The 9,690-nt window shown below is 40.0% G+C and overlaps 1 long non-coding RNA gene across 2 annotated transcripts; it reads left to right on the top strand.

Annotated features, from left to right (window-relative positions):
• The first annotated feature begins 204 nt into the window (after positions 1-204).
• On the top strand, positions 205-3,992 carry LOC143857458 (uncharacterized). Of its 2 annotated transcripts, none has more exons than XR_013238658.1 (2): positions 205-377; positions 3,553-3,992. It is a non-coding gene; the product is annotated as an uncharacterized LOC143857458 (long non-coding RNA). The 2 variants fall into 2 exon arrangements; XR_013238657.1 differs by having other exon boundaries at positions 3,493-3,992.
• Positions 3,993-9,690: the final 5,698 nt, after the last annotated feature.

The raw sequence follows: 9,690 nt of genomic DNA, 5'->3' as shown, positions 1-9,690 counted from the left end.
TTTCCGTAAATCGTTAGATCAATGGCAGATCATGACCTGGGTCTAACCATCCAAAACCACCTAACCTCTCCTCTCATCCTAACCATTCAAACCTCACCTAACCTCACCTAACCTCTCCTCCCATCATAACCATCCAAACCTCACCTAACCTCACCTAACCTCACCTAACATCACCTAACCTCACCTAACCTTACCTAACCTCACCTAACCTCACCTAACCTCCTATCCCATTCTCCTATAAATACCCTCTCATCTCACCAAAAAAGAAGGAAAAAAAAGAAAAGAGGAGAGAACCCCTCTCTTAGAAAATTCAAGCCCTCTCTCTAGACCAAATCCCTCTTCTCCATAAGTTTGCATGGAATATCGTCTACAAAAAGGTATGTCTTTTGGAATTTTATTTTCTTTTCTATATTTGTAGGATTGAGTGTTGTTTTGCGTATATTTTGGTTGATGTCATGTTTAATTTTGTACTAGTTTGGCCTTGGTCATGTTCTCACTTATGCTAAATATAATTAATGTGTTAGGGTCATTAGAACCTATTTGCGATGGGATGTTGAAATCATTGGCTTGTTAGGGAATTTAGATTTCTTTTGGGAAAACAATTCATTAAAAATTTTGAACATTTACAAGAAAGAAAACTTGAATTTTACATGAATTATCAAAACCCATTTAATTTGGCTTACAAAACCTCCATCTTTCAATTGATAACAACAGCCCCCACTCCAATTTGATAACAACAGCCCCCACTCAATCTCAAGAACCCAATATCCATACCCCACCTTGCCAAGTAGATAAAAACAACCCCTTTTTCAAACATCCCATTTGAATCTAATCTCAGGCCCATTCAAGCCATTTTTCATATTCACCGTCTTTTAATCACTAAAAAAATAAGAACTATCAAAAGAAAACATGGGGGTGCCAATATCATTCCCGTCATAGTGCTAGCTGTTAGACTTTAAACAGATTTTTCGACCTCTAAACAACAGAATCGTGGGAAATGGTTAACTACAAAGTAGTAGATATTTTCGTGCCGTTTCCAACGAGTATTCGTGCTAGATCAGACAGCAAGCGGTTAAAAAGTTAAGTCCAAAATGGTTGCGGCACACCTTTAGGCATTTCCAGTTTAATGTTGCTGTCCTTTTGTTTGCAACACAAATTCGAACCTCTAAATCACAGATTTACAAACAATGGAGAACTACAAAGTTGTAGCCCTATAAAAGATCTTTCCAACGCATGTTTGTACGTTGAATTTGGCCAAGCGGTTAAAGAGTTACGACAGTTTTAGTGGGCTGCATTTGTCAGATCTTTTAACGGTCAATGGTTTGTCGAATTTGTGCAATTGTCAAAACTTGGTTGTGTTAACGTCATTTTCCAAACCAAAATCGAAAGACATTAATCTAAAGTACATCCAACCTAAAATTAACAAAACTAAAATTCACCCATTTAAAATCCACTGATAAAAATCCGTTAAAAGCCATTAACCAAAAGACCACTAAAAATTTCAAATGAAACTAAAACCTTCTAAATAAACAACTTTAAAAGCTACCAAACACACTAAATACCTTCAGATAATAAAAGCTTCAAGAAAACTCTAAAAGTTTCCACAAACCCAAAAGAATTCGAGATTCCCAAGAGCCGGTGGATTCAAAATTCCTTTAGGAACCCTTAGAGCCCAATTTAGGAACACTGGTGTCGTGTCGTGTCGTGTCCTAAGTTTTAGGGAGTCCTAGGTTTTAGGGAGTCCTAGAGTCAGGAGTCCAGCCTCATCACGGACGTTTGCTATGTATAGCAACCGTGCCATAGGTCTAGTTACACTAGTCACCCAATCTTTCCCTAGGACAAGCCTAGTAAACTAGGATGTAAGGCAAACCTGCATTAGTCTAAGGGACAACTTGCATTCAGATAAGAATCATATAGCATCTTAGATGAAATCCTAAGATAATAAAATCCTCAACTTGAATTAAATAATTCCTCTTAAAACTGTTCAAACAGTCAAATCCGTCTAAGTCGGTGTCCTAGTTGAGTTAGGCATATGTAGCTTAGCTTAGGTGCACCGAACTACGTCGACTCTGATCCCAGTGAGGCTTGGGTACGTAGGCAGCTTGGATGTCTGATGGCATACCACCCGCGAGTCGGCACCACAAACAAATTGTGGTGTTTTGTATATTAATATTCTTGTAAATGCTTAATCAAATCACTTAGGACTTTCCATTGAAATTAGAATTCTAGGATGCATGTCACTTAGTTCGCACATAAACATAGAGTTGAATGAGCCATTTAAAATAAATTCAAAAGAGTTAGCTTTTGGAATCGAAGACCGATTATCGGGCAGGAATGGTGCATGTGGTGGATAAATCCCCATACCTTCCATTCTCGTAACCAGGTAGCGAGTCTAGATTTCTGGTCAATTATGGGTCCTAGATCCCACATCTAGGTGGCGACTCTGTCATTTTCTTTCGTGTGGAATTCGGGTTGCCTTAGTGATCCCAAGTTCACATGAAAGATGAATTCAAATCAATCATAAAATGCACACGCCAATCGCGTGGTTACGAGAGACCAAGAGAGAGCGCGCGGCGGCTCGCGCCCACACCCCTCTCGCGGGATCGGGTACCACAGTCTGGCGACTCTGCTGGGGATCACCTAACTTCATCACAATTCCAAAGGATAACTTATTTGAATCTATTTTAACTGGCTCATGAAAACTCTATCTCTTGTATACTTGTCAGATTAGTTTGTCTTGTTTTATTTTCTCATCACATTTTACTTGAACTTAATCTAACAAAACCTGAAGGCATCATAGATTGCGCAAACATATTGCACACACTTACATCACTTGCATCTAAACCCTTGCATCTCACGTGCACACACGTCCTATTTTAGGAACCCGGAGTGTTATCTAGCATGGTTGACTGGGATTTCATCACCTGGTGCCTCTGTGCTAGAGAAACATTCCACCCTTAGCCTAGTACCTTTATGGTACGTAAACGGATCTCTTGTTCACGTACTGATACGCCGGACACTGGTACAGTATATCGAACAGGGATTCGCGCTAAGGGAACTCTTGGCCTTACCCCTAGATTAACCCACACATGCATGTAGTATACGAACACATGTGCATCACGTGTGTGAGCCTAGTTTAGGATATCCTACCTATTTGTGTCTAGATTAGGCCGTAGACCATCTTCCAATGGCTACGATCGGTCCTAGGTACACAAACAAAGTCATGAGTCGAGATCCTCTCTCCACTCCGATAGATTAGGATTAGGGTTGATGCCTTCAGGTAACACTGTTAAAATGTGTGAAGATTAAAAACTTTCCCTTTGGGGTTAGGATATAAATCCCATCATTTCCAAAGATCTCATAGGATTAGTCATTCATGATCTATCCGTTGAAAGCAATCTTATGCTATCTCATCTAATCTCTTGATCGTGCGTCTTTGATTCTTCTATCATACAATTCAATCGTATCTTCATGCCATCCCCTAACTGGCAGATGCAGAATCTCACAATCTTTCGATTATGCGTTCTCATGATCTGATCATGCCTGGTCCAGATAATCCAATCTTGCTTGTACCCCTGGTCTGTTCCTCCTCTAGGGGCTACCTTTTTCAAGATTATTTTGCTAAGTCCTTCAGAGTTCACTCTCAGAATCCTTGAGCTAGGGGCATTTCCCTATGCGAATCAGTCATCATTGTCCAAAATTGAAAGTATCAGCCATGATGATGTTCAGAACGAACCAGCCTTCGCCGAGCCTTCAACGCCAAACAGTTGCAGCAGTTAAAGTTTTAGTCACTTACTATTTTATGTTGAGTCAGTCATCATGGTCAGTATAATTGTTGAGTCCGGTCTTACAGTTAAAGGTCAATGCCTAGTCCAGGCAAGTTATCTTCTGTTTCCCTTTCTTATTTAGAGTTGTGAATCCTGAGCATGTTCAGGATAGGTCGTCTGATGTAATAGCTTTTCTTTAAATAAAATTTCGGTCAGTTCCAAAAAGTTCACTTGTGTCTGTTCTTAAGTGTGCTTCTGATCTTAAAATAAGACTCCCTCTTCAAATGAGGACAAAATTGACGAAACTCCACTTGAGTCACAGCAATTACTTGAACGAGAGGAGGAGCGCCAATCCCAACCTTTCAAAGATGAAATTGAAATGATAAACACTGGCACTGAAACTTTGATTCAGTGAATGCCGATTGAAAATACATTACCCTCTAAAGAGTGTGAAGAATTGATAAAATTATTTCAAGAATAAGAAGATTGTCTAGAAAAGCTACAACCGATACCAGGGGCAAGACATAGATAGAAGGTTCAAGAAAGAATGAAGTGAATATCATATGCTATGCAAGGGGCATAGAGTGGAAATAACTTTCATATTTCCAATCAATGACCTTGGTTCTCAAATTCATAACATGAAGCCAACAAATTCAAGATAAGAAGTTCAAGAACAAGTATTGAAAAGTGGTCATCAGATATCAAGAGTACGAATCCATAGATGGAGGATGTCAAAGAACAAGTTTCGCTCTATGAAAGTCAAAAGCACGTATTAGAATCTTGAAAGAAGAAGATCCATTATCTCTTACCTGGAAATGCCGTCAAACTCCGCGAAAAAAAAAAAAACAAAAGAGAAAAAAAAATAATCAGTACCAGAGGGACTCTAGTAACCTAGATCGATTCCCAATCTGAACATCGAAAGGCCTCCTTTGGCCGATTAAATCCCAAAATCAAAACCCAATGTCAAAAGAATACCGATTTGCAAACCCTTCGAGCCTAAATCAAATTTTCTTGAAAACCCATCAAACTTGGGGCATTCCCCCGAACTACGCGAGACTTGATCCCTATACTGGGGTACGTAGGCAACTCGGTTGAACCGAGTTCGGTCGATTCAAAAAGGAAAAGAAATTCAATCCTTTCAAAAAAAAAAAAAGAGAGGGACAAGTTCCAAAAGAAGAGAAGTTAATTGTTCCAGAAAGAAAAGAAAAAAGGAAAAAAAAATCAAACAATTTATCTTCAAACTAGGGGCATTCGCCCTGAACTACACACGACCTGATTCCTACCTTGGGATATGTAGGCGACCTGTTCACAGGTTCGGTCGAAATCTTTGTTGAGCCTTAAGCCATTCTTTGAAAAGCCCTATCCTACCTATAAAAGTCCTTCTGGTGTTCAGAACTAATGAGCTAGGTCCTGAGATACAATAAAAAAATGAAATGATGATGAATAAGAAAAATAACGGAGTTTGAAGATCTGCTAGACTGAAAACCTGAAAGGGCGGTCTAGGCAAAATTTAAGATCATTCCCCTGCTAAGTTGAAAACCCGAAAGGGCGGCTTAGGCAAAAGCTAAGGGGATAGCCTGCCGGATCGAAAACCTAGAAAGGTGGTTCAGGCAAAAGTTAAGGCTAGCGCGGTCCGCCAAGTTAAAAACCCTGAAGAGGTGACTTGGTCACGGTAAGAGAATCAGTATAAGAAGGCAACAGCCGGTATCAAGACTGAAGATCAACTGAAGTTCAAGCAAATTCAAGTGATATCCTCAAAACTGGGGGCATTGAAGCTAAGCAATCTTAGGGGTCGTAATTAAATTCTTGAGGCATTACTGTTTCGAGGAAGAAGTCCGGTGTTTACCAATTGAAAAACTATTCCTTGAAAGGATAGACTTACCAAACAAAACATTAACTAAGTCAGAAGCATCACTATGTTTGTCAGTATAGTCAGTCAATCTTTATTATTCTAAGTTCACTCCTTCAGGGCTGCTCAATCCTTTGAGTAGTGCCTTTCATCTAAGTTTTCTCTTTAGAAAGAGTCAATTGTCGTTCCTATGTCCAAATGATGTAACTGTCTTGGTGAAGGAGGCCAGGCCTAGGCAGCTCCCTGCAATTATACCTGAAAGAGCTCGAGAATTTAGTCAAACAACTTCATTTCAAAGAAGATCAGCTCAGAAAAATTCAGAAGTAGAAACATCAGAAAGCCCAGCTTCCGTAAAAAGATCATACCCCAGGAAGGCACCTTAAGCTTGGAAGAACCTCAGATGCAATGGTGGTTGAGCCAATTTCTCAGAAAGATGAACCATTCAAATTCATAATTCCCTTCCGGTTAGTTATCCTGGTCAAGAAATGTTTATCTAAACACCTGTCAAGAAGCAGATCCCGCTTTTCCATGTTAATATCCAAGAGAGTCGTTGTTCTAAATTACCAATCTCAAATGTCTTGTTCAAGGTTTCAGTTATCAAAATCCCCAGAAGACAAGACCAGCAGTCTCTTTGAGAAAAATCTTGTTGAAGTTTCATAAAAATGTTCCTAATCCATTCTTGCTAGTAATGGTTCTTCGTTCCAAAGGTTTGCCGTTTCATCATTCGTCAAAGTCCTAGTTTCCAACATCTTTGTCGGGCACGATCCATAATATCCCCGATTTCATTGAGTTCAAAAAAATAAAAAATTCATCAAATCCAATCTTACGTCAAATTCAAGTTCATGGAAAATCTCTAAATTCTTCGAGCCCGTTTGTGAACGGTACCTCTTTTCTCGAGCCCATTTGCAAATGGCCTCGTCTTCTCCTTGAGCCCGTTTATGAACGGTGCCTCATCTCTCGAGTCCATTTGTGAATGGTTTCGTCTTCTCCTTGAGCCCATTTGTGAACGGTGCCTCATTTTCTGAGTTCATTTATGAATGGTCTCATGTCCTCCTTGAGCCCGTTTGTGGACGGTGCCTCATTTCTCAAAAAATCAAAAATTCATCAAATCCAATCCCCAATTCAAAAAATCCAATCCTACGTCAAATTCAAATTCATAAAAATCTCTAAATTTTTCATTGTTGAATTCATCAATCAAAGCTATCTTGTGTCGTCGAGCCCGTTTGTGAACGGTGCCTCATTTCTCGAGCCCGTTTGTGAATGGTCTCGTCTTCTCCTTGAGCCCGTTTGTGGACGGTACCTCATTTCCCAAAAATAAAAAATTCATCAAAACCAATCCCCGATTCAAACAAATCCAATCTTACGTCAAATTCAAGTTCATGAAAAATCTCATGCCCTCTTTGAGCCCGTTTGTGAACGGTGCCTCTTTTCTCGAGGCCATTTGGGGATGGTCTCGTCTTCTCCTTGAACCCGTTTGTGAACAGGTTTCTCATTCTCTGAGTCCATTTGTGAATGGTCTCATGTCCTCTTTGAGCCCGTTTGTGAACGGTGCCTCTTTTCTCGAGGCCATTTGTGAATGGTCTCATCTTCTCCTTGAGCCCGTTTGCGGACGGTACCTCATTTTCCAAAAATAAAAAAATTTATCAAATCCAAATCCTTAATTAAAAAAATAAAAATAAAAATCCATTCCTACGTCAAATTCAAGTTCATAAAAAAATCCCTAAATTCTTCGAGCCCGTTTGTGAACGGTGCCTCATTTCTCGAGTCCATTTGTGAATGGTCTCGTCTTCTCTTCGAACCCGTTTGTGAACAGGTGTCTCATTCTCTGAGTCCATTTGTGAATGGTCTCATCTTCTCCTTGAGCCCGTTTGTGAACGGTGCCTCATTTTCTGAGTCCATTTGTGAATGGTCTCGTGTCCTCTTTGAGCCCGTTTGTGAACGGTGCCTCATTTCTCGAGTCCATTTGTGAATGGTCTTGTCTTCTCCTTGAGCCCGTTTGTGAACGGTGCCTCATTTCTCGAATCCATTTGTGAATGGTCTTGTCTTCTCCTTGAGCCCGTTTGTGAACGGTGCCTCATTTCTCGAGTCCATTTGTGAATGGTCTCGTCTTCTCCTTGAGCCCGTTTGTGAATGGTGCCCCATTTCTCGAGTCCATTTGTGAATGGTCTTGTCTTATCCTTGAGTCCGTTTGTGAATGGTGCCTCTTTTCTCGAATCCATTTGTGAATGGTATCGTCCTCCTTGAGCCCGTTTGTGAACGGTGCCTCATTTCTCGAGTCCATTTGTGAATGGTCTTGTCTTCTCCTTGAGCCCGTTTGTGAACGGTGCCTCATTTCTTGAGTCCATTTGTGAATGGTCTTGTCTTCTCCTTGAGCCCGTTTGTGAACGGTGCCTCATTTCTCGAGTCCATCTGTGAATGGTTTTCTATCCTCCTTGAGGCCGTTTGTGAACGGTGCCTCATTATCCAAGTCCATTTGGGAATGCTTCTTATCCTCGTTGAACCCGCTTGTGAGCGGCGTCTCATCTCCTTCTAAAAACTGTTTGAGAGCGATCTTTGTCCTTTCCCTTCAGAATCCATTCGAAAATGATATCTCATTCTCTAATTGCCCGTTTGTGAACGGCGCCGCATCGAGTTTTTATTATTATTCAAGTTCTAGGGTTTCATCTAAGGTTTTGCATTATGTTAAGGTGCGTTGTATCTAGAGAGTCCTTTGTCGATTAAAACTACGCAAAATGGTTCTGTCATTTTTAACTTTGGTATTCAATGACTACGTCATCTCTACCAAAGAGGGGCATCTGTAGACACCCCATTTTGTTTTGTTTTAATCAACAAATAAATTAGTGTGTTAAATCCATGTGAGAACCCCCTCTATCATTGATTTATATGTTTTAGGTCATTAATATCTTGATCTGACTTTACGGATCATCAATCGGGACAAAATAAGCTAGGGTCACTTCATAGCCCGGACCCTGATTCCATTCCGAGACCCGATTTCCGTAAATCGTTAGATCAATGGCAGATCATGACCTGGGTCTAACCATCCAAAACCACCTAACCTCTCCTCTCATCCTAACCATTCAAACCTCACCTAACCTCACCTAACCTCTCCTCCCATCATAACCATCCAAACCTCACCTAACCTCACCTAACCTCACCTAACATCACCTAACCTCACCTAACCTTACCTAACCTCACCTAACCTCACCTAACCTCCTATCCCATTCTCCTATAAATACCCTCTCATCTCACCAAAAAAGAAGGAAAAAAAAGAAAAGAGGAGAGAACCCCTCTCTTAGAAAATTCAAGCCCTCTCTCTAGACCAAATCCCTCTTCTCCATAAGTTTGCATGGAATATCGTCTACAAAAAGGTATGTCTTTTGGAATTTTATTTTCTTTTCTATATTTGTAGGATTGAGTGTTGTTTTGCGTATATTTTGGTTGATGTCATGTTTAATTTTGTACTAGTTTGGCCTTGGTCATGTTCTCACTTATGCTAAATATAATTAATGTGTTAGGGTCATTAGAACCTATTTGCGATGGGATGTTGAAATCATTGGCTTGTTAGGGAATTTAGATTTCTTTTGGGAAAACAATTCATTAAAAATTTTGAACATTTACAAGAAAGAAAACTTGAATTTTACATGAATTATCAAAACCCATTTAATTTGGCTTACAAAACCTCCATCTTTCAATTGATAACAACAGCCCCCACTCCAATTTGATAACAACAGCCCCCACTCAATCTCAAGAACCCAATATCCATACCCCACCTTGCCAAGTAGATAAAAACAACCCCTTTTTCAAACATCCCATTTGAATCTAATCTCAGGCCCATTCAAGCCATTTTTCATATTCACCGTCTTTTAATCACTAAAAAAATAAGAACTATCAAAAGAAAACATGGGGGTGCCAATATCATTCCCGTCATAGTGCTAGCTGTTAGACTTTAAACAGATTTTTCGACCTCTAAACAACAGAATCGTGGGAAATGGTTAACTACAAAGTAGTAGATATTTTCGTGCCGTTTCCAACGAGTATTCGTGCTAGATCAGACAGCAAGCGGTTAAAAAGTTA

Source organism: Tasmannia lanceolata, unplaced genomic scaffold, assembly GCF_043159265.1.
Source record: "Tasmannia lanceolata isolate RefF3 unplaced genomic scaffold, GAP_Taslan_0.1 ptg000024l, whole genome shotgun sequence".
NCBI classification, from domain to species: domain Eukaryota; kingdom Viridiplantae; phylum Streptophyta; class Magnoliopsida; order Canellales; family Winteraceae; genus Tasmannia; species Tasmannia lanceolata.
This window is presented reverse-complemented; position numbering and strand designations above follow the sequence as displayed.